This window comes from Martes martes (assembly GCF_963455335.1).
Source record: "Martes martes genome assembly, chromosome: 16".
In the NCBI taxonomy this organism is placed as follows: Eukaryota; Metazoa; Chordata; class Mammalia; order Carnivora; family Mustelidae; genus Martes; species Martes martes.
This window is the reverse complement of record NC_137904.1, coordinates 65026544-65049885: the sequence shown is the minus strand read 5'-3', so window position 1 is coordinate 65049885 and position 23342 is coordinate 65026544. Positions and strand designations below refer to the sequence as shown.

Sequence of the window (23342 nt, the reverse complement as noted above, 5' to 3'; positions counted from 1 at the left end):
ATGCTGTTGGTCCCCATCGTAACCATCCAGCAGGTGCGGAGTGCGTCTCGTTGCAGCTCTGGTTTGCGATTCTCTGGTGCCTGGTGCTGTCGAGCACTTGTCGTGGGTTCAACGACTGTTCCTTTCTTTTGTGAAATGTCCGTTCACGTCTTTTGCCTGTTCCTCTTTAATCGGGCTGTTGGTCTTGTGTCCGTGAGCCATGGAGGTTCTGTGTTTGGGGTGCGGGTCTGCTGTCAGTCCGTGAATGTCCTCTCCCATCTGGGACTCACCTTCACATGTAGTGATGTCTTCGATGAACAGAAGTTCTAAATTTTGTTGAACTCCCAATGTATTTTTTTCTTTTATAGTTATTTTTCCCCTTTTTCCGCAGAGGAGGAGCTGTTCTCTCACTTTTTCTTGTAGCAGCTTATGGTTTTCTTTTGCATTTAGACCATGATCTGTCTCGTATCGGTCTCTATACAAAGCGGGACCCGAGGCTCACGGGAGATCACGCGTCAAGGGCCCGTTGTGGAGCACGTGGTGTTTTCCCTGGTGAGCTGAAGGCTGTCGGCTTGCCCGGGGGGCTCATTCCCACCCCGCCACACCTGTCTCTGTGGCCTGGGGTGCCCGCCCGCGTTAGGCTTGCCGCACAGCTCGGCCCACAGAGACAGACTGTCCCCAGACTGTCTCCGGGGTGACACTGCCACACCCCATGGTGTCTCAGGAGCGAGTTGGGTGCAGTCCTTGCCGCGGAGCGTGGCCGTCTGTCCCGTGGCTGCAGCCCTCAGAGCCCGGCCATGGGGTCCACGGCCTCCCAACGCTTAGCACCGTCGGCCTCTTGACTTCTGCTGGAGCCTCTCAGTGTTCAAATCTGTTGTGAGGTGTGAGCCCCGCTCGTCTTTCCGCCCATTTTTCTTTCTCAAGCTTAGAGAAAAGTAGAAAGGACGGTGCGGAGAACTGGGCTTTGTGCCCAGCCTTGCGTCTGTCACCTGGAGCGCTTGGCTTCCTGTCAGGAAGGACGCCTCCACCCAGCAGAGGGGGGACACTTACAGGATGGACCCCTCACACCCAGCTTGTTCACATGTCACCTGAGGCCTGGTCAGGACCACACGCTGGAGCCCATTGTCTCATGTCCTTCTTCTCTGTCTGGAACATTCTGAAGCCTGTCCTTGACTTTCCCCGTCTTGATGTTTTGGAAGGTCGCCGGGCGCTTGTCTTGTAGGCAGGTTATCTGCTTTCTTCACGAGGGCGTTAGTCACGCCTCCTTGTGCCGAACGTGATTCTGATTTGCCCCATTCCTGACGGTGCTGCCTCGGGTGGCCCAGTGCGGTGGGCCGCAGCGCCCCGCCAGGCGCCCCCGGCTCTCCTGGGGACCGCCGTTCTGTCGGCCGGCCTTTCCTGCAGGGCACGTCGGGGTCTGCAGTCGGGGCCTGCAGCCGTCTGCGGCGAAGGCAGGGTACGGACGGTGCATCGGAACAAAACGTGTTTGCAGGGAGACGGCTCCTGAGGCCTCCTCGCTGGGCCGCACTTGGGCTTGCCGGCCCCGGGCGCAGGCGGCTTGCTGTGTCTGGAACATGGGGTGCTTGTCCGTCGAAGCGGCTCCCAGGACGCCGCCCCACCTGCAGGTCATCCATCCGTGGGCCCCGTGTGGGCCCCGTGGTGCCGGGGGCGGCGGCCCACAAAACAGGTCGAAGAGCACAAGCCGGCGTCTCTGCGGCAACACCGCCCCCCACCCCGCAGAGCCTCGCGCACCGTCTCCCCTGCAGCATCCCCGCGACGCCCTCGCCTCTGAGTGCCGCACCCCTCGGCCCGCATGTGGGTGCCCTGCTCACGGCCGCCACCAGCTCGCACACGCCCGCCGTGGGAGGGCCTGGGCCTTCGCGCCCAAGCACCCCGCTCGGAGGAGGGCCTCACGGCAGCGCCTGAGGAGCGCGTGCTGAGGAGCGCGTGCTGAGGAGCGCGTGCTGAGGAGCGCGTGCTGAGGAGCGCGGCCCCCACACGCTCAGCCGCTTTCAGGCGTCTTGTCAGCAGCCTGGGACCTCCGGGGTCCCCGGTCACAAACATGCTGTCGTGTTCATGCTGACGCGCCCTTGGCTTGGAAGCCGTGGGAAAGAGACGTTGGCGTCTGAATTTCTACATTCGCTTGTTTGTTGTCAGGGTGAAGAAATGTGGTCATTTTTATGTGTCGACCCTGCAGAGCCCCCTCTAGCTCTAGGTTTTGGGGCAGAGTCCTGAGGACGTCCTAGACCGCCGTGTCCTCTGCAAAGAGCGTGGTTTAGTCCTTCCTCTCCGATCTCTGTGCCTCTCGCCCCACTCCTGCCTCCCTGCCCCGAACATCACTTGCGGTGAGGGCAGCGACCTCCCTTGTCCGGGTCCCGCGGGTCCGCTCCGCCTCGCTGGCTGACGGCCGTCCTCGCGGCAAGGGGCGGGGCTTTGTCGGACATCTCTCGGCGGCAGTCGGGGAAAGGGGCGGGGCTTTGTCGGACATCTCTCGGCGGCAGTCGGGATTTCTTGGTTTTTAAAAGATGTTCGCTCCTGAAGGTGTGTGAGAGTTCCTCCTGTAGTTTTGGCATTTGGACTTTTTCTGATTGTCGAGAGTCATTCCTGGAATTTGGTGAGCTCTTTCAAAGCACAGCCTCAAGATTTGTTCGAATGAGATGAGTTTTTCAATATTAGCTCGTAATTTTTTTTCCGTCTCGTTTTTTCCTCTTGGGTCTCTTGTGTGTGAATGTTCGGCCCTACAGTCGCTCGCTTCTCTGTGATTTCTGTGTCTGTGTAATTTTGCATGTCACTGTCCGGCCTTCCGGCTGGGGGCCTGTGACCACACACTTCATGCTCCCAGTTGCTTTCAGGGGCTGGAGCTCTGGCTCTCAGCTCCGGGGAGCCTTTCCTCCATGGACCAGGGTACCTCAGGGGACCCCTGTTTTGTCTGTTCTCCCAGCAGCTCCAGGAGTAGCTGCTGCTCTCTCTTTCCCAGGTCCTCTGAGATGCGTTAGTGGCTCATTCTGTTTGTTGGCGGCCCTCTGCCCCGGAGGACGGTAGGCCAGACTGTCTGGGACCGAGGCAGCCCGTGTGCAAGGAGGTGTGGGGTCTGTGCTCTGGGGCCCAGTCCTTCCGTCCACGCAGGGGTGGCCTCCGCTGGGCCCCGGGGCAGGCCTGTGTTGCAGGTATCCTCAGTCTGTGGCCATTTCCCTCTCAGCCTCCCCCTCTCGTCTGTCCTCGTGACAGAAGATCAGGGTTCTTCCTGGTGCACACGCAGCAGGCCCCTGGAGCGCGAAGTCTGGCCCAGGCCTGCCGGCTGCTCTGTCCTCGAGACCCTGCGTGGCCATGGCCGTCTGCTGCTCTGCATGGCGGGCATGGTCCGTAAAGGTGTTGGTGGTGCCGGAGGGGACAGGCAGCTCCGCCCCGGGCCCACATGCTTTAGTGTGCTGGCGTCTGCTTATCTAGCTGCATGGAGGGGCTCGGTCAAGCTCTGGCTACCAGAGAGCAGCCTGGGGTCTTGCCCGCATCACCCGGGGCACGGACCCGCATCGAGGACGAGAGGTCTTCTACCAACGCACTTAGAATTCTCCAGAGTCGTCCTCGTTTCACAGGGGGCTGCTCCCTGGACTGTTCCTGCCTTTTTCCTCCACCCAGGTACCCCCCTCTGTACCCACTGGACAGATGTTTCCCGAGTGGGTCCATCATCCCGGAAAAGCTGCCAGCTCAGTGATGTGAGAAAGGCGGTCGTGGGGGCTCTGCCCACGCTCACCCCACATCGCGGGGGTCTGCGCCCCCACAGGTAGGTCCCTTTGGTTCTGCTCCTCCAACTGGCTCTGTGTTGGAGTGGAGAACAGGGATGGTGGTGGGGCTTTGAATCAGCCAGTCCTCTCTGAGTGAATTTCCCAGGGGACAGAGCATAAGTGTCTGGACCCCTGCCATGGAGCTGTTGGGGTGCAGAGGACTTGGGGCTGCCGTGGACCACGGACTGCCTGCCTGGGGCCAACGTGAGGCCTCCTTGCACAGAGACCCCACAGGCCTCAGAGGCTCCCTCCCCACAATCGGGCATGTCAGGAGCTCTTGCTTCCGGTCCTGGAGGGTCTGTGCTCAGCCCCTTTCACCGTGGACTCCAGGGAGGCATGGGGGACCCAGCAGGGCCCTGTGCCGGGGGGGGGGTCTCTCGTGATGCTGCCCGCCCCGCCCCCACCCAGCTTCTCCAGGGTCCAGGGCACCATCTGGCTTTTCTCTGACAGAGAGGAAGGTCCTTAAACAACCTTTTTGCAAGTGACTGAGAAGTGATTTCAGCCACTTTTCCGGTAAGTATTTTGCCCAAACTGCTAGAAAGGAGGCATACAGACTGATCTAGGTACTTTCAGTTGGTTTCTGTTCCCCTCCAGCTCTGTCCTGTGTGCATGGGGAGGGTGGGAGGTTGGGCAGAAGCAAAGGGACAAAGTACCTCCCAGGAGTGGGACACAGGAGACTGAAAGCGCAGCCCTGAGCCCAGGGGTGACGGCCCCCGGGAGGCTGCCAGGGGTGGTGTCTTGCTCTGTGTAGCGTGGCCTGCAGCCAGTGACGGGTGGGACACCCCTGTTGCCAGCAGGTAAGGTAGGGAGGGTTGCCTTTCTCCTCCGTGCACTGATTTTTCTCTCTGACTTGTGAGTCGCATGTGGGGTCATTCAGAAAAGGGTGTTGGTATCTGCTGCCTGGAACCCGGGAAATCTGGGACACAGCTGGGCCACGTGGCAGGTTCAGGTCTGCAGGGCCTGCAGACACCCGCTTTTCCAACTGACTGCCGGCTAGAAGTTTGGGCTCCACGGGCAAGGGGTGGGCAGGAAGCCCTGGGGGAGGAGGCTCTGGGGGAGGAGGCGCAGGAGGGAGCCGGGCCAGGCCTCCGGGCTGCTGCCTCGCTGGGCCGAGTCGTCGCTCCGGCCTCATGGACGCTGCTATGCAGGGATCCACACAGGCTTCTGTGAGATTCCGTTCCTAACTGGGGTGAACTTCAGTGGTTGGCAAATCAGAATTTCCTTTTGTTTTAAAAAGCAAGCTTTTTGTTCTGTCTTCAACAACGTATCAGGGTAAATAAACACCCGCATCCGTTCAAATAAACAAGTGACAGAAAACTCGAAGCTTTGTTTAGAAGTTGTTTTGCACTTTATCAACTCTTGTGAGTGTGTGTTGATGGCCGTGTGCTTCCCCACAGGTGGGGGTGTTTGCGGGGACAGCGCTGGGGGGTGTTGGGGTGATGCCCTGCCCGCCCCTGCTTCTCTGGACACAGCACCCCCTCTCCTCGTCTGTCCCGAGGTGAATTACGGGCTCTGGGTTGGAGCCAGAGCCGAGGGCGTGAGCTGGGTCAGGAGGAGGGCCTGTGGTCTTGGTGGTGACTGTCCCCAGACGAGGCTCGAGGAGCTCCAGCAAGAAGCAGAGGACACCCTCGATGGGGGAGAGGCTGGGTGGCTCCTTGTTTGCTGGGCGTCCGCACGTGGGCACTGGTCTGCGCGCGTGGGCTGCTCTGTTTGTTCTTGGAAGGGAAGAGAGTCCTTCTTCTCAGCACCCCCGAGAGGCTTCCCTGGAGCAGAGAACGGCCGAGCAGAGGGCCGCGTGCCCCCCAGAAGTCCCTACACGTGGCCGCTCGCCGCGTCCCGGGAGCTGCACTTGGCTGTTTTTGTTGGCTCTGGGCGTTCGTTCTTGGCAGGCTCTAGCTCCTGCCGGGGCCTCGGTCCTTCATTTCCTTACAGAGATGGACGCCCCAGACAGCAGCGCACTTTTGAAGTATTTTCTGTTTGTGCAGAGTGTTTCCATTTTACGGCCTAGGAAAGGGGGTGAGCTGGGTGTTTGTCCAGCTGCCCCCTCCGAGGGCTGGTCGTGGAACCCACTGGCCAGGGAGAGAACTTGCTGCGGACGAGGATTTGGGCCACAGTGGTTGGACAGACTCTAGACCCTGCAAGCAGGCTTGGCTCACGAGCTTCAGAGCAGCTCCTTTGCTCCTCCCGAGAAGGGGAAGGTGGCACGCCTCCCTCCCTCCGCCCGTGGCGGTGACCTCTGCTCGTCTCCCTGCCCTCTGCGTCACTCTGTGTCCTTCTGTGTCCCTCTGTGTCCCAGGCTGCTGCTGTTTCCTGTGCTCACGCTGGAGCCTGGTAGACAGGAGGGGCCGCTGTGCCCGGCTGGCAGGGGCACACGTGCTGACCTACCCTGGGAACAGGAGGGCAGGAAACGGAAGGCTGTGTGAGCCCCGGGCAGCCCCGTCCTGCCCCTGCAGCCCAGACCCCCGTGCCCCCCTCCTTCCTGCCGAATCTCTTGCTGATCCCAGGAATTCTCTTCTAGGGACGGGGATCTCCTCTCTCGGAGGAGCAGGGAGCCGGGGGAGGGGCGTTGGCCGCCTAGTCTGGGTTTTGTCAGAGGAGGGATGGCACAGCCCGAGTGTGTGTGTATTTAGTGAGTCCACGGGTTTGATCCCCGATCACGTGTGTGCTTCTGCTAGGATCGTGGCTACAGAAAAGCTGTGTGTGCATGGGGATGGGGGCTGGAGACAGACCGGCAAACACCATGCATTGGGGGTGCTGCTGGGTCCCGAGCAGCCGTGCTGAACCCAGAGCTTGGCAGGACTTTAAAAAAGCAGCATGGAGGGGCACCTGGGTGGCTCAGTGGGTTAAAGCCTCTGCCTTCACCTCAGGTCATGATTGGGATGGAGCCCCACATCAGGCTCTCTGCTCAGCGGGGAGCCTGCTTCCCTTCCTCTCTCTCCACCTGCCTCTCTGCCTACTTGTGATCTCTGTCTGTCAAGTGAATAAATAAAAATCTTTAAAAAAAAAAAAAAAGGCAGCATGGAGTGAACTCAGAGTGAGTTCAAAAGAGAAAGTGAGCTTTCTCCCTAAATACTAGGTGTGCTTTACAGGAGACAGAGTTAAAAATCAGCCACATAATAAAAGACCCCCATTGACCGTGCACAAACGCACGTGCCCACAGGAGGCCCCTGCAGGCCAGGCTGGCGTGGCCTCGCACCACTCGGCGCTCACCCTGCTCCTTGGAGGACGCCAGTGCGATTTCTCCGGAAGAGCAGAGTCGTCCGGTCGTCTGCTCTTCCCCTTCCGTAGGGCTTCCTCCTGCCCCGGAACGCCATGCACGTGGACCCCGGGTGTGTGCTCTCGTGGTCGGCCCTTTTTGCTCAGCACGCTGGTTCGGAGATGGACCCGTGTTGCCGCCGACATCCGCCTGTCGGTCTTCGGGGGCTGCCGAGCCGGCTCCGTCAGCACCTCGGGGGTCTGGCGGCCGTGAGTACAGACTCACTGTGGGCGTGCGGTCGCTCCGGTGGATGTCGAGGGACAGAGCTGATGGGGGATACAGATGCTCATTTGTCTTCATAAGAGGCTTGAGAACGATTTTCCAAGGGCGTGAACGGTTTCAGTCTGAGTCCCTCCCAGCACTTGGAGTTGTCTGTCCTCGAGCCTCGGGGCGCACCTGTGGGACTGTCTCCCGTGGCTTTGGATGGCATCTCCCGATGACCGAAGACATGGCATCTTCATTCCGGCACTCCCTGGTCACCCGCGCGTCCTCCTGTGTCTTTTCGACGTCCCGCTGAGACACAAGGTCCTTCTCCTGGTCTGTGACTTGTCTCTGTTCTCACTTCTCAGAGGCGTCTTAATGAGCAGAAGTTACGGGTTATGGGTAAGTCCACCTTCTCAGTTTTTCCTGTGAGATTTGCGCTTTGGGGTCCTCAGAACCAAGGAAATCTCTGCTCCAGGACTTTGTCCCTCTTTCTCCCTAGAGGTTTTCTGGTTTTGTCTTTTACATGGAGGTGTGTGAGCTGCTCGGGCTCATCTGAGTGTGGTGCGGAGGGGCACTGGGGGGGACAGTCTCCCGCCGCGGACCCGGCTCTGGCACCTGAGCCCACGCAGCATCTCTGCTGAAGGTCGGGGGCCGACGGTGCGGACCCCCATCTCTGTCCTCGAGCCACTTTCACGCTGCCTCTGTTTCGGTGGCTGTGGCAGGAGCAGCGGACTGAGGGGACCCGGTGTGGTCGGGGCCCCCGGCTGTGTTCTGTCTTTGCACAGTGGCTTTGGTTTTCTTAGGTCTTTCCAATCAGATTTCTGCATTTGGCGTGAGCTGTCATGTCTGCTTGGGTTTTTACTGGAACTGCATTGACTCTCTAGACCCATTTGGGGGTCTTACCAACACTGGATGTTCTGACCCATAAACACGGTACATCCATCAGAAAGGACGAACACCCAACCTTTGTAGCAACATGGACGGGACTGGAAGAGATTCTGCTGAGTGAAATAAGTCAAGCAGAGAGAGTCAATTATCATACGGTTTCACTTACTTGTGGAGCATAAGGAATAACACGGAGGACATGGGGAGATGGAGAGGAGAAGGGGGTTGGGGGAAATTGGAAGGGGAGGTGAACCATAGAGACTATGGACTCTGAAAAACAACCTGAGGGTTTTGAAGGGGCGGGGGGTGGGAGGTTGGGGGAGCCAGGTGGTGGGTATCAGGGAGGGCACGGATTGCATGGAGCACTGGGTGTGGTGCAAAAACAATGAATACTGTTACGCTGAAAATTAAGAAAAAAACAACAACAACACGGCACATCTCTTCATCTCTTTATGCTTCTTGGATTTCCATCAGAAATGTTTTGTATTTTCAGTGTACAGGTGTTGCATAAATTTAACAAAATCCATCACTAAGTATTTTATGGGTTTTGGTGCTATCAAAAACTGGTATTAAAAGTTAATCCCCTGTTGGGACACCTGGGTGGCTCAGTTGGTTGAGCGGCTGCCTTTGGCTCAGGTCGTGATCCCAGCGTCCTGGGATCGAGTCCCACATCGGGCTCTTTGCTCCGCGGGGAGCCTGCTTCTCCCTCTGCCATTCTGTCTGCCTGTGCGCTCTCTCTCTCTCTCTCTCTCTCTGACAAATAAATAAATAAAATCTTTAAAAAAAAAAGTTAATCCCCTGTTTTATTGCTGTAAATCTGCTAAATTACCTTATCAGTTATAGTAGGTTTTGTGTTAAGAATTCACTGTGAAGTGAGGAGTAGACTTTGACGTGGTTCTGACCGAGAGCTCGTATGCCCTGGTCTTGGCTCGCCGTGCGGACCGGGCTCCAGGCAGAGTCACCAGAAGTGGTTGTCGCCCTCAGAGCCGCGTCTGCGGCACCGCCCACTCGGTGAGGACCGCACCGGCGAAGGGCACTGGCCCTCGCGAAGCAGGCATGTGGGCAGCCGCCCCAGAGCCGCTCGCTCCTTCCCGGCTGCATCTCTTATCCACCCCGCGGTCAGATGTCGTCCTGTTCGCGGGCCTGACAGCCCTGCCTGGGCTTGAGCTCTGTGACCCCCCGCATCCGGCTCCGCTCCCGCGGCGGCTTGCCTGCCTCCCCACCGTCTGAAAGCCGCCAGCGGGTGAGCGGGGCTCGCAGCGGGGAGTCACGTCCGTTTAGTCTCTTCCTTCACGGTCGGCGCCTTGTGCCTTCTTGAGGCATTTTCTCCTGCTCTGAGGCCCTGAAGTTATTGTCAGTTCCAGATGCTTTGTTTCTTTTTTACCTTTTATATTTTGATCTAAACTCCACTTGGAATTGTCTTTGTTCATTTTTATTTAAGTTTAACATGACGCAGGTCAGGGTGCGGGTCGGAAGTGTGCTGTCCGTGGAGATGGGTGAAACTGCTCTGTCCCGTGTCGCGCTCCGGGGCCCGGAGCCCCGCCAGCGTCCCGCGTGCCCTCTGTTCCTCCCCAGAAGACCCCTTCTCCTCTACAGCATGACTGGGATGCAGACCCCAAAGTTAGCTTCATCTTGTTTCGACCTTTGTGTGGTTCCTCACATACTCCTTCGTGTCCGGCTTATCTTGCCCAGCATCAGGTTTTGGAGATCAGTGCCGGGTAAGCAGCATTTCCCTTTTATTGCTGGGTGACGGTCTAGCGTGTGGAGATGCCCAGCTCCTGCCTTCTGCTGGTTGGACGTTTGGGTCTTCGAGCAGCGCTGCCAGGAAGCGTGTGTGCATTTCTGTCGGTGCGCGTGCGGCTGCGGGGCTGCGTGTCACGCACGTGAGGAGGGACTGATGTGGCTGTGGTGCCGTGCTCCCGTGCGGCAGGCACTCGTGGGGCAGGGGAAGGCGTGCCGGCTCGCCTGTCCCCCGGCCCTTCCTGTGTCTGGTCTCCTGCACTCGAGTCCTCCGTCATCACAGGGAGGGGCCTGGGTGTGGTTTTAAGTTCATTTCCCTGATGTCTGATTGAGGTGGCAGGTGGGTCTTTGGGTATTTTCTTCGTGTAGTGCCTGCTCATGTCTCTTGCCCATTTTTTATGATGTTCCCTCTTTTTCTTCAATAAGGAGTTAATCCGAGGTGTTGGGTACAAGTCCTTCACTGAATGTATGTATTACAGAGCTCCTCTCACTGTGTGGCTTTAGTTTTTGTTCTTATTTTTTGAATTTGTTTGTTTATTGTTTCTTATTTATTTATCGAATAACCTCAGCATCCAGTGTGGGGCTTGAGATCAAGAGACACGCGTTCTTTTTTGTTCTTCAGTAGAGTCTTGGGTGAACGGGAGCGTCTGACTTCCTGTCCGGTCGTTTCCTAAGTGCTGGTGCCTCTTTCCCCAGTTGTGAAAGCTTTAGTTTACCTCCTTCTCTTGAAGATATTTTTCTGTATCATTCTCTGGAAGTGTCATGGTTGCTTTTCCCATTCAGATCTGTACTCAGCCTAGAATTACTTCTGTCTGCCTGTGGGTAGAGGTCCTGAATGACTCCTTCTCGGAGGGATCTCCCGTGGGTGTAGCATTGTTGACTGAAAGAAGGCCCTTACGCATAGCTTTCGAGCTGTCTGTAATCCAGAGTTGACGTGTGTAGGGCCTGTTCCTGGCCTCTGTGTCCTGTCCATCTGGGCTGGCGGTCTGTCCTTCGTTTGCCACACCGCAGCTTTACAGAACAGTGTGGTTTGAGTCTGTGAGTCCTCTTGCTTGTCTACTTCAGTGTTTTTGGCTATTCTTTAAAAAAATTTCTTTGCATGGGGACACCTGGGTGGCTCAGTCAGTGAAGCATCCAACTCTTGACCTCCGCTCCAGTCTTTTTCATTAAAATCTAGTTCACTGACATAGTTCAGTCTTGGTTTCAGGAGTCGAATTCGGGGGCTCATCACCTACATACGGCCCTCAGCGCTCGTCATGACAGAAGCCCTCCTTAATCCCGTCCCCCACCTATCCCATCCCCCACTCAGCTCCCTCCATCAACCCTCAGTTTACTCTTTATAGTTAAGAGTCCCTCATGATTTGTTTCCCGCTCTCTCTTTTTCCCTCTCTTGTATGTTCGTTCACCTGTTTTTTCCTTAAATTCCACATGTGAGTGAAATCATATGCTATTTGTCTTTCTCTGACTTATTTTACTCAGTGTAATACTCTCTAGTGCCATTCATGTCGTTGCAAACGGATTTTATTCTTCCCGATGGCTGAGTCCTGTTCCTTGGTGTATATACCACAGCCTCTCCATCCATCCGTCGGCAGACATCCGGGCTCTTTCCATAGTTCAGCTACTGTGGACGTTGCTGCTGTGAACACTGGGGTGCAGGTGCTTCTTCCAGGGTGTGTTTCTGTGTCCTCTGGGTTAGTACCCAGTAGGGCAGTGGCTGGATTGCAGGGTAGCTCTATTTTGAGCTTTCTGGGGACCCTCTACACTATTCTGCAGAGTGTCCGCACGAGCTTGCATTCCCACCAGCCATGTAGGAGGCCCCCTTCTCCACAACAGATTTCTGTTCATTGATTTTATATCCTGCATGTGTCAGTTCTAGCAATTTTTTGGTGGAGTCTTCCAGGTTTTCTACACAGAGGATCACGTCATCTGCAGACACCAGAAGCTTGGCTTCTTCCTTCTTATCTGGATGCCTTTTCCTTTGTGCTGTCTGATTGCTGAAGCTAAGACTTCCCATCCTGTGTCAGATGGTCAGAGTGGACATTCCTGTATGTTCCTGACCTTAGGGGAGAAGCTCTCAGTGAGAATGACATTAGCTGTGGTCTTTCATCTATAGCTATTATGATGTTGAGTTCTGTTCCCTCTATCCCTACTTTGTTGAGGGTTTTGATCAGGAAAGGAACATGGTGTATCGCGTTGACTGATTTGCGGATGTTGTCCTACCCCAGCAGCCCAGGAATCAATCCCACTTGGTCGTGGGAGTACTTTTAATGTACTGTTGAATTTGACTTGCTAGTGTTTTATTGAGAATTTTTTCATCCATGTTCATCAGGAATGTTGGTCTGTAAGTCTCCTTTTTGGTGGGGTCTTTGTCTGGTTTTAGTATCAGGGGAATGCTGGCCTCATAGAGTTTGGGAGTTTTCTTTCCATTTCTATTTTTTAGAACAGTTTGAGAAAAATAGATAGTAATTCTTCTTTAAATGTCTGGTAGAATTCCCCTGGGAAGCCGCCTGGCCCTGGGAGGTTCTTGATGACTGCTTCAGTTTCCGTGCTGGTTATGGGTCTGTTCAGATTCTCTTTTTCTTCCTGTTTCAGTTTAGGTAGTTTATGTGTTTCTAGGAATGCATCCATTTCTTCCAGATTGCCCATTTTGTTGGCATATATTTGCTCATAATCTCTTATAATTGCATTTCTGCCATGTTTGTCATCTCTTCTCTTTCATTTGTGATTTTATTTATTTGGGTCCTTTTTCTTTTTCATGAGTCTGGCCAGTGGTTTATCAATCTTGTTAACTCTTTCAAAGAACCAGCTCCAAGTTTTGTTGATCTGTTCTACAGTTTTTTTGTTTAATTTCAATCATTTATTTGTGCTCTAACCTTTATTTCCTTTCTTCTGCTGGCTTTAGGCTTTATTTGCTGTTCCTTTCCCAGTTCCTTTAGGTGTAAAGTTAGGTTGTGTATTTGAGACTTCTCTTGCTTCTTGAGAAAGGTGTGTATTGCTGTATGCTTTCCTCTTAAGACCTGCCGCATCCCAAAGGTTTTGAACTGTCGTGCTTCCATTTTCATTTGTTTCCATGTACTTTTTAATTTCTTCTTTAAGTTCCTGGTTGACCCATTCGTTCTTTGTAGGATGTTCTTTAACCTCCATGCCTTCCCTAATTTTTTCCTGTGGTTGACTTCAAGTTTTATAGCATTGTGGTCTGAAAATATGCACGATCTGATCTCAGTCTTTTTGTACTTGTGGGAGTTGATTTGTGACCCAGTATGTGATCTATCCTGGAGAATGTTCCATGTGCACTTGAAAAGAATGTGTATTCTGCTGCTTTAGAATAAAATGTTCTGAACATGCCTGTGAAGTCGGTCTGGTCCAGTGTGTCAGACAGAGCCATTGTTTCCTTACCGATCTGCTTCAGTGATCTGTCCATTGGTGTGAATGGGGTGTTAAAGTCCCCTACTTTGTATTGTAGGGGACTTTATTGTGTTGTATTATAATATTTATTGTATTGTGTTCTATTTTGTATTGTATCATATCATATTGTATCATTTTGTGTTGTGTTGTATTGTATCGTATCGTATTGTTTCGTGTTGTGTTGTATTGTATTGTATTTTTTATTGTATCGTATTATATCATATCATATTGTGTCATATCGTATCGTTTATTGTTTGTTATGTTGTATTGTATCGTACCGTATCGTATCATATCATATTGTTTTGTTTTGTATTGTGTCGTGTCATGTCGTGTCATTTTGTATACCTATATTGTATTACCATCCACGAGTTTCTTTATGCTTGTTATTAATTGATTCATATATCTGGCTGCTCCCAGGTTGGGGGCATAAATATTTACAATTGCTAGATCTTCTTGATGAATAGATTCCTTAGTTATAATACAGCATCCTCCTTCATCTCTTATCACCATCTTTGGTTTAAAATCTAGTTTGTCTGACCATAGGAGACTCTTAATCTCACAAAACAAATGGAGGGTTGCCAGGGGGGAGCGGAGGAAGGAGAGGGTGGTTGGGTTATGGACATTGGGGAGGGCATGTGCTATGGTGAGTGCTGTGAAGTGTGTAAAACTGGCAATTCACAGACCTGTACCCCTAGGGCTAATAATACATTATATGTTAATAAAAAAATAAAAAATTTAAGTTAAAAAAAAAATGAGTCCACCAGCCTGCAAACATAGTATATCTCTCCATTTGTATAGGTCTTTTAAAATTTCTCTCAGCGGTGTTATGTACTTTTCATTAATAGATTTGGAATATTCTTTGTTAAATTTATGCCTAAATATTTTTGATTTTTTTACATTATTATAAATGGTATTTTAAAAAAATAAAATAAAATCTAGTTTGTCTGATATAAGGATGACTACCCCAGCTTTCTTTTAGTGCCCATTAGCATGACAGATGGTTCTCCACCCCCTCACTTTCAATCTGAAGGTGTCTTTAGGACTAAAATGAGTCTCTTGTAGGGCAACATATAGATGGGGCTTGTTTTTTTTTCCAGCTCAGGTCTTGGTCTCAGGATCATGAGTTCAGGCCCCCTCCATTGGACTTCATACTGGCATGGAGCCCAGCTTTAAAAAAACTTTTTTTGGGGCGCCTGAGTGGCTCAGATGGTCAAGCGTCTGCCTTCGGTTCAGGTCATGGTCCCAGGGTCCCGGGATCGAGTCCCCCATTGGGCTCCTTGTTCAGCGGGGAGCCTGCTTCTCCCTCTGCCTGCTGCTCCCCCTGCTTGTGCTCACTTTCTCTAATAAATAAAATCTTTTTAAAAAACCAACTGTGTTTTTGTATAAATGTCAGTTATTTGTTAATTTGCACAGACTCTCCAGTGAGGATCTTGACTGGAATTAGGTGCTGAGTCTGTGGGTCCGTTGTGGGAGGGGGGAGGGCTGTCTGCTTTACGGTGCTCAGTGTTCCTAACAGGGAACCTGTGTCCACTCGTCTCTTTATCTCAGCAGCCGTGCATGGGTTTCCTACTAGAGGGCTCGCAGTCCTCCAGTAAATTAATTCCTTGGTATCCCTTGGTATTTGGTTTCGAAAAAACATTTGTTATCAGCTTTACTAAAATAGAATTCACGTAAAACCCACCTGCTCAAAGTGTACGATTCAGGGGTTTCTGGTGCGTTTGCAGTGTCATGCAGTCCTTACCACTGTCTAATTCGGGGACATTGCCATCACAACATAACCCCCCTCCCCAGTTAGCTCTCACTCCTGATCCCCCAGCTCTCAGCCAGGCCCCCTTTCTGTCTCTGTGGGCTTGCCCGTTCTGGACATTTCCTGGAAGTGGTACTGACGTGGTTGGGTCTCTGTGACCAGCGTTCTTTGTCTGTCCCTCGTGCTGCAGCCGTATCAGAGCTCTGTTTCTTCCCATCTCGGCGTCATGGAACCCTGGATGCAGGGACCACGTCTTGTTTATCCAGATGCTGCTTGATGAGCGTTTGAGTTGTGTCTGCTTTTAGCTGCTCAGCAGACGTGGATACAAGCATTCCTGTACTAGTTCCCATGTGTACAGACGTGTCCAGTTCTCGTGGGCATAGACCCAGAACTGGTGCTGCTGGGCTGTAAACTACACGTTTAGCATTTTGAGGAATTGCCAGACTGTTTCCAAAGGAGCTTACCACTTTCCATTCTCACCAATGATGTGGGAGAATAATCTGATGTTTTTTGATATTATTGTAAGTAGCATCACATAAAAATTTTGTAGGTATAAAGACATTAATTTAACTTTATTAATCTTGTATTCAGGAATCCTGCTGAACTTACTTTTAATTCCAATATTTCTCTGTTGATTATTTTGGGTCGTTTATGTCTACAATCCCTTTTTCTCTTTCTAAGCCTTGTGCTTTTTATTTCTTTTTCTTGACTTGAGTTTCCAGTCGGTTGTTAACCAGACATTGCGAGAATGGGTGTCCTTATCTCCTTTCCAATCTCAGAGAAGGTGCTGAGCCCTTTCACTGTTAAGTGCACTGTTTGCCATCGGTATTTGTCACTTCTGCCCTTAATGATGTTGGGGAAGTTCTCTTGCAGAGCTGAAGGAAGAGTGGGTGGCCCAGGGAGAGGAAAGGCTCTTGACACCACGCCTGCTGGGTGGGTCCCCCACGGCCGCTGGGGGCCTCTGCTCAGGGCCTGCCCCATGGGTGAGGAGACCCCCAGCATCCACACGGATGGGGCCTCTGCCCCCGTTTTCTCCCAGTCGGGGGCGTGCTCTGTTCACTATCTTGTTAAATCTTCACAAGAATTTAAATTTTGATGAAGCCCCGCTTTTCTTTGAGGATCCTTCACTTCGCTCAGGGTCACCGAGATTGTCCTAGGAGTTCCCGGTTTAGCTCTGACACTGAGGTCCATGGTCTACATCGGATTCATTCTGTGTGCGGTGGGGTCCGTGTGCGTCCTCGCCTCTGCCCCCGGGTCCCAGCCTCTGCCCTTCAGGTCCTCATCTGCTGGGTCTGAGCCCGCATCTCCCACCCAGGGGCCAGCTTCCCAGAAAGCATAAGGTCTCCACGGTGTTTCTTCTTTTGCCAACACTGCCATTCTGGGTCTTTATATCTCCATGAGAATTCCAGGGGCAGCTTGCCAGTTTCTGTAAAAATGCAAGTTTGAGATTTGGATTTGAGTTGTAGTGAATTCATAGGTCAATTTGGGGAGAAGTGTTTTGTGATGTTGAGTCTTCTGACCCATGAATGTGGGATGTGTCTCTGTTCACTTAGATCTTTCACTTCTGTCAGCGAGTTTCCTAATTTCCGCCATACAAGTCTAGCACTTTTTCTGTTAAATGTATATCTAATGATTTTATTCTTTGATGTGATTGTGAGTATATTATTTTCTTAATTTTATTTTCAGATTGTTTGATGCTGGCGTATAGAAATACAACTGAATTTTTTAACTGTAATTTGTATTTTTTTGTCATTGTATTTTATTTTATTTCCTCCCACCCATCTCACCCATCCCCCACCTCTCCTCTGGGGACAGTCAGTATGTTCTGTAGCTCAGTGGGAGCTTTTCTGTCTCTGTCTCTCTCTTTTTCCCTTTGTTTGTTTTGTTTCTTAAATTCCACTTACGAGTGAAATCATATGATGTCGGTCTTTCTCTGACTGACTTATTTCAGTTGGCATTATATCCTCCATTGTTCCATCCACGTTGTTACAGGCGGCAAGATTTCGTTTTCTGATGGCTGCATAGTATTCCAGGGTACATATGAGCCACATCTTTATCCATTCATCTGTCGATGGACATCTGGGCTCTTCCCATAGTTTGGCTATTGTGGACGTTGCTGCTATGAACATTGGGGTGCACGTGCCCCTTCAGATCACTAAATTTGTATATTTGGGGTAGATACACAGTAGTGCGATTGCTGGGTCATAAGGTAGCTCTATTTTCAACTGTTTGAGGAACCTCCATGCTGCTTTCCAGAGTGGCTGCCCCAGCTTGCATGCCCACCAACAGTGTAGGAGGGTTCCCCTCTCTCCACATCCTCGCCAGCATCCGTCATTTCCTGACTTGTTAATTTTAGCCATTCTGACCGGTGTGAGATGGTATCTCATCGTGGTTTTGATCTGTATTTCCCTGATGCCGAGTGATGTGGAGCACTTTCTCATGTGTCTGTTGGCCATCTGGATGTCTTCTTTAGAAGAATGTTTGTGTCTTTTGCCCATTTTTTTAAGATTTTATTTTTCTATTTGACAGAGAGAGAGAGAGACAAGTAGGCAGAGCTGAGCAGAGAGCCCGATGCGGGGCTCGATCCCAGGACCCTGGGACCATGACCTGAGCCGAAGGCATAGGCTTCACTGACTGAGGCCCCCAGGCGTCCCTCTTCTGCCCATTTTTAGTCAGATTATTCATTTGGGGGGTGTTCAGTGTTATAAGTTCTTGATATATTTTGGGTTCTAGCCCTTTATTGGACATATTGTTTGCGAGTATCTTCTCCCATTCCATAGGTTGCCTTTTTTTTCAGGGGGCCTCTTCTCTCTTTTTAGCTCTGTCAGTCTTCAGATCCATTTCTGGGGTATTTGTGTTGTGGTGTGAGGCGTGCCTAGGGTCCTCCTGCTCTGCCACCATCATCCTGCTCCTCGCACGCTGACTCTCGGTTTTGTGAATGACAGACCTGAATGTGAGACCGTAAAGACCCTGGAGGAGAGCACAGGGAGAAATGTCTTTGACAGCAGGCATAGCAGCGTTTTTCTAGATGTGTCTCCTGAGACCTGGAAAACAAAAGCAAACTATTGGACTTCAGCAGAATAAAAAGTTTCTGCACAGTGAAGGAAACTATCAGCGAAGCTACAGTTGATTTTTGGTTTGCTCTTGTATTCTGTGATCTTGCTGAACTTGTTTATTAGCTTAGTATTTTTTGTGGATTCTTTGAGATTTTATAAATACAACATCATGCCGTCTGCAAATCAAGGCAGTTTCGTGTCTTCCTTTCCAATCTGGGAGCCTTTTATCCTCCTTTCTTGCCCGGTCCCACCGGCCAGAAGCTCCGTGCGGTGGTCTGCGTGCGAGGGGGGACGTGTCCCCTCGTTCCCGCCTCAGGAAAACCATTGCTCACCTTTGAGGTGTTAACTGTAGGGTTTTCTGGTGCCTTTTATCAAGATGGGGAAGTTCCTTTCTATTCCTATTTTGTTGAGAATTTTTGTCTTAAATGACCATTAGATTTTGTGAAACCCGTTTTCTGCATTTATTGAGGTTGTCATGTAGCAATTGTTCTTTTTTGTGTCTCCGTAACGCGTGACAGGAATTGGCTTCCAGATGGTGAAGCGACCTTGTGTCCTGGGGAAACCCCACTTGGTCAGGGACTAGTCCTCTGAGTATGTTGCTGGTTGGTTTGCCAACATTTGGTCCAACACCCCTTCCTTCTACATCCGTGTGCAGTAACGCTCTCTAGTTTTCTTGTGGGGCCTTACCTGGTGCCAGTGCCAGCCGCTTAGAGGCAACTGGGACCGATTCCTACCACCTCCATTTCTGGAGACTTTGTGAAGGCAAGATACCACTTCTTCCTCTTTTCTTTTTTAAGATTTCTAAATAATCTCTACACCCAATGTGGGTCTCGAACTCACACCCCTGAGATCAAGGGTCACATGGGCCACCCCCTAAGCCAGCCAGGCGCCCCCTTTTCTTCTTTAAGTGTCGGTAGAAGTCACTCTTCATGCCGTCTGAACTTGGACTTCCTTGTCGGGAGAGAGTTTTAGTTCCTAATCCAATATATATTGTTTCCTTTTTATAGATCTCTTCAGATTTTGTACTGTTTCTTCCGTCTATTCCAGAAATCCACGTCTTTTTAGCAATTGTCCGTTTCATCAGAACTGCGTGATTCGTTGGCGTGCGGTTGATTTGGGCTCTCCTGCTGCTCTCACACCTGCTCAGAGACCGGCCCTGCTGCCTCCGCTTCATTCCAGAATCTACTTGCTTGTGTCTCTTTCTCCCCGTCCAGCTCAGGGGTGACGGATGACAGCTCACGGGCCCAACCCGCTGGCAGCCTGTTTCTATGGTCTCTAAGCTAAAAATGATCTTTTTTTTTTTTTAAGTGCTACAAAACCAAAACGAACGAAAAGAGAAGAATATTGGCAGAAACCACGTATGACCACAAAGACTGAAGTATCTAGTATCTGGTCCTTTACAGAAAAAGTTTGCGGGTCCCCCGTGTAGCTCAAGGTCGGTCACGTGTCTTGTTTTCAAAGAGCCAGTCGTCGTCCGAGCTGGTTTTCTCGGGTGTGGTACTTTCCCGTCTCGCTGCTCAGGTCTCACTATTCTCTTCGGTTTACTTCTCGTGTAGTTTGCTCTTTTTCGCTGGTGTTTCCCAAGAGCCCGGTCTTGGCTGGCACAGGGGTGGCCTCAGCTGTGCCACCGTGTCCCAGTTCACTTCCGTCGGGCCGGAACACGTCGTGGTCTCCTCCCCCACACGCCGGCGGGTCCCCCGTACTCTCCTGCGTCCGATTTCTGACTCCGCTTCCGTGTGGTCGGAGCACACGCCTTCTCTGGCCTCGGGGCTTCAACGCCGCGGCCCCCGCGTGTGGCGAGCGTGGCGGGCGGGCCGGGCGCTGGTCTGCGGGCTCCCGGCCGGCGGCCCGGCCCGGCGTGTGCGCCGCGTGGCCAGGCTCCCGCCCTCGCGCGGGTCTGCGTCTCTCTTCAGGTCCGAGCGCTTCTCTTTCCTCCTCCCGGGTGGCGGGCTCGCAGGTGAGCGCACACGTCCGCTCTGTGCTGGGGCGGCCTTCTGCCCGCCCGTGGCCGCCCTCTTCGTCTCCCGTGGCGTCTCCCGAGGCTGCAGTTCGCGCGGGAGCCTTCCGTGCTCCCCCGGTCCGTCGTTCTGTCTTTGGCCTGAAGTCTGTCTCTTGCCAACGGTGGGTGGGCGGATCTTGTTTTGTTCCTGTGTCTGTTTTCTAAAACGCAGTCTGACAGTCGGGTTCTGGTGAAAGGACCGAGTTTATCCACATCCGTTGTTTTCTACTCGGCTGTGTGTGCGCCCGCCGTGCCCTGTTCATTTTCCATCTCGCTCGTTCATTCGTTCGTTCATTCCTCTGTTCTGCCCCTGCCGCCTCCGCCTTTTTTACTGAATAGATCATTTCTATGGTCCTACTGACGATTATTCATTTTTACCTCTTCTGCGTTAAAGGTGTTTCCTTAATGGTTGCTTTCTGGAGGATCTTCCTGTGTCGTTCTGTGTGTTTTTCTCAAGTGCCTGCTTATCCCCGTGCACCGGCCTCGGTCTCCGAACACCTCCCCGTGCAGTTGGGAGGTCTTGGACGAGGGTCCACTTCTTCCAAGCTTCTCCCTGGCTTTCCCGGGCACCTGGGAGAGCCACCATCCTGGGACCGCCAAGGTGGTGCCCCCAGGCCCCTCTCACCCGAGGGAGGTCGGGGCTGCCGCCCTGGTCGTGAGCAGCCTGGGCTCCAACTTCCCTCCCCTCAGAACCAGGGTCAGTGAGGCCTTCAGGGCAAAAGGGGCTTGTGTTTTCTGAGTTCAGGCCTTCTTGCGGATCTAGGCCCAGGGCCTGCCAGTGCTTCTCCTTAACTCTGTGTCACTCGTACAGACTCCTAAAATACACAGCTCTTAGCTGAACAGAGAGGAGTGTAGTTAGTGTGTCATTTCTGCAGGTGGGATATGGAATTTGCAGACCATATGAGCAGGAAAGCCCTCTGGGACTCAGAGTTTGAGCGGAGACACGCAGGAAGCTAATGTAGGCAAGTCACTTGACCCCGTGCTTTGCAAGCTTTCGACCTGTTGCTGGGTCCACTGTCTTCCTCGCCTTCTTCAGGGTCTCCCTGCGGAGTGTGGGTCCTGAGTCTGCAGGTCTGACCACCTAACTTCTGTCTGTCTTCCAGCCCACGTGTCTGAAAGCCAGACATAAGGACACTTCACAACAAAATAGAACAAAATAGACTTTTCATTCTGCGTAGAGGGAGAGCGTCGTGTGGGTTCGGGTAACGTTCATGTAGGCAGCCCATCCCACACCTCGCATGTTCCAGGCTTCCGTCCGCCTCCAGCTTTTGTCTGATGCTGGCTGCGAGCCCACAGCCACAATCTCACTCGGAAGCTACTTAACTTGAAGCTCCAGGATTCTTTCAACTGCAGAATTCTTTGACTAGATGAGCTTTTTTCCACCCATTATTTTTGTGGTCAGAAAGGAAACGGCATTTCTTTCCGAATTTATGTTATTTTTGTAAAACATCAAAATCCTTTGCCCTAGGCTGCCAAGAACGTTGTTTCTGAGCTGGTATCACCGCCGGTCTGGGGACTCTGAAGGCTCTCAGGCAAACAAGTGTGCAGGCTTCTGAGCCCTCCCTCCTGTGCCCCGTGGGGTCAGGACTACACGTCCACCCTGTGGGCTCCTCCGCTTTGCACTCGGCAGCTGACTTTTGCTGAGACCAGCTCCTGGCGTTTGGCACTAGCTGCAAGCCCTGTGGACGTGGCAGAGCCGCCCCCAACCCTGGACGGGTGTTGGCATGAACGATGGTGCAGATCACGGCTCCCAGCAGACACACATCTGGGCTTGTTGTTAAAATACCACATGGTTTTCATGTGTGATAAAGACATCTTCCCATCTTTTCAGCCAGTTTTTCTCAAGATGGTCTCGGAGAACAAGGAGCTTCTCTGTGACCCATGGGACCCCTGTGCACCCAGATTGTGTGTGTACCTGTCGTGCTGTTTGTTTTTTGGCTTCCGTGTTTGCTCATTGCGTTCCTCCTTGAATTTCTCAGTCAGTGAGCGTGTCAGCCACCCCCGGGGCGCTCTGTGGATCTCAGAGCTTGATGTGAGATGCCCGGGAGCGATTCTAGTTCAGGAGATGGTGGAAACTTACACTGGAATGTTCCTGAGAGCTGGGCATTTCTGGGCAGTTTAGCTGTTAGCACAGATCGGTTTCTCAGTTAATCCCATGTTCAAATTTTAGCCCTGGCATGTAATTGCTGTGAGATCTTGGGGAAATACATAGCCTTTCCAAGCCTTGTTTCCTTTGGCTACAAAACAGATCATTTTAGCTCCTCTGTCTCCAACTGTAGATCATGATAAATATGCAAAAAAAAAAAAAAAAGCTATGTGGGAGTGTTTTATGAGTGGCGGAGTAAGTGGAAACACTGTCCAGTCTGGAGTGGACATTCGTTTGTCCTGCGAGTGTTCTGAGGGCCAGAGACAGGCCTGCGCCAGCCCGCCTTCTAGGAAGGCACACAAGGTGGCCCTTCCCTGGGCTGTGGGGTCTGGGCACGGCTGCTGAGGTGTGGAGATGGGAGGTCAGAAGACTGGGGCGTCCCTCTCGGGGTGCTTCCCTGTGTGGTGGTGCCCTACACCACGAACCCCAGGCCATGTCCCGCAGCCCTGCATGGGGTCCAGGGCCGGTCATGCCGCCCGGCAGAGACCAGCTCTAACCCTAACCCTTCTCTTTGACATACCCATACGCTTGTATGCTGGCTTTCACCCCTTCCCACGTGTAACCCAACACAGGCATCAAAGACTGGTTTAGGAGGCGGTCAGAAATTTGTAAAATTCTGTGTGAGGCCATCAGACACAGGAGCCGTTTTTCAAGAATTTGATCAGCAGGCCTTTCCTTTAAGGGGAATTGCCCCTGTGTCCCTCCCAAGGTTCCCAGGCTGGTGGACCACAGGCACGGCTGGAAGTGTGCCGCCAGCTGCAGCCAGGGAGGGGTTCGGGTGTTGGAAAAGCCCAGAGTTGACTCAGGGTTTCCTTTTCCGCTTCTGTTCTGACGTCTTTCGCCGCAGGTTCCTCCCGTTCTGTTCTCACACCTGCGCTCCTCTCCTGCCTGCCTGCGCTCCTCTCCTGCCTGCCGAGCTCGGGCTCTGCTGGGGCTGGTGCGGGACCTGCCCTCCGTCCCCGTCCCTTACGTCCCTTCTGCCTCTCCCGTGTCCTTCCTCCGCCCCCCCCATCCGCCTCCTCCTTTCCTGCCTTAGCCACAGACCCCTCAGCTCCATTTATCACAGGTAATTTGATGAGTACGATGTGCATGAGGCCCTTTTGCAGGAACATGAGTACACACATAGGCCTTTTAGTTTATTGC

The 23342-nt window shown here is 52.4% G+C and overlaps 1 protein-coding gene across 1 annotated transcript in view; it reads left to right on the top strand.

The window, feature by feature from the left end:
* B3GNTL1 (UDP-GlcNAc:betaGal beta-1,3-N-acetylglucosaminyltransferase like 1) overlaps positions 1 to 23342 on the top strand; it is an 80688-nt gene that overhangs the window by 18962 nt on the left and 38384 nt on the right. The gene's annotated exons all lie outside the window — the stretch shown is intronic.